At 35.9% G+C, this 1,413-nt stretch overlaps 1 non-coding gene across 1 annotated transcript; it reads right to left on the bottom strand.

The window, feature by feature from the left end:
* Positions 1–1,100: 1,100 nt before the first annotated feature.
* Positions 1,101–1,202, bottom strand: LOC122126580. The gene has a single exon (XR_006150980.1). It is a non-coding gene; the product is annotated as a U6 spliceosomal RNA (small nuclear RNA).
* Between the last annotated feature and the right edge of the window lie 211 nt (positions 1,203–1,413).

Below are 1,413 nucleotides of genomic sequence, written 5' to 3'. Positions count from 1 at the left end.
CCTATGTTTCTTTTTTTTATTGTGAAAATACCATACAGAGGGGTTACAATTACATGGGCTAGTTATTGAGTGCATTTCTTTTTTTTTTTATTTTGAGAATACTGACAGAGGATTTACAATTACATGGGCAAGATAACGATTACATTTCTTATCAAGCATTGTTGCCTCCTCTTTGTTTCCCATTCCCATCCCTTACCATACTCTCCCACTTCCCCCACCTGGTCCTCCTCCCCTAGAAGTATTAAAGTTCATTTTTTGACATAATGACTTGTACATCTCACTGTTGCAATGGTTCCACCTGTATCCCTAGTTAAACGAATTGGTTTTTTTCCTTCCCCTCCACAAATTATACCAACATCAAATGCAGTGAAAGCATGGGTTATACCTTGGGGGAGGGACATACAAAGCAACATAGAAGTCGTCTTATAAATATGTTAGAAAAAATTGCATGAAAGGAAAAAAACAAAGAACAAAAAAAATTTGAATATTTATCTTAGAGTTCATTCCCCTAACATCGACTTATCTGACCTTTTCTCCTTGTCTCAGACACATACTAGTTATTGCAAATAAGAAAAACATGGGATCTATGTTTCTTTGGGCCTGGCTAACTTCACTTCTTTGGGCCTGGCATAATTTACTAAATATAATTTTTTCCAAGTCTTTCCATTTCCTAACAAACTGGGTGATGTCATTCTTTCTGATAGAAAGAATTCTTTCTGATAGAAAGGCATAGAATTCCAGTACACACATACACACACACACACACACAAACACACACACACACACACACACACACACACACACACACACATTTTCTTGATCCATTCGTTTACTGTGGGGCATCGGGTTTAGTTATGTATCTTAGCTATGGTAAATAATGCTGCAAGGAACATAGTTTTGCTCGTAGTTTTAGTATGGTCTTGTTTTTGATCATTTGGGTGAATGCCCAAAATGGGATTGCTGGGTCTTAGGGGCGCTCTCTGTAGTCTTTTGAGGAACCTCCATACTACTTTCCAAAGTCTTCGAACAAGTTTAAACTCCGAACAACAAGGCATTAAGGTTACCTTCTGTCCACATCCCATCAGGAAATCTGTTCTTTTAAAAATCTGGAATGCTTCACGAAGTTGAGTGTCATCCTCAGTCAGGGGCTATTCTTCTCTTTATTGTTCCAATGTTAGTGTATGTGCTAATGAATTGAGCACAAAACAATTTTATATATAAAGTGTAATTGATTTTCTTAAACTAGACAATTCCACAAAAATTAAATTCAAAAGAATTGTCGTGAAATTTTAGAACCATGTATTTCTTACATAAGAACACATTTAAGAATAAAGTCAAGATTGACATGTCAAAAACAAAATAATTCCAGACATTTGTTGTTCAACGGATGTGTAGGAGGAGGAATTCAATTAT

This window comes from Dipodomys spectabilis, unplaced genomic scaffold, assembly GCF_019054845.1.
Source record: "Dipodomys spectabilis isolate Male_0828 unplaced genomic scaffold, ASM1905484v1 ptg000285l, whole genome shotgun sequence".
Lineage (NCBI taxonomy): Eukaryota > Metazoa > Chordata > Mammalia > Rodentia > Heteromyidae > Dipodomys > Dipodomys spectabilis.
This window is presented reverse-complemented; position numbering and strand designations above follow the sequence as displayed.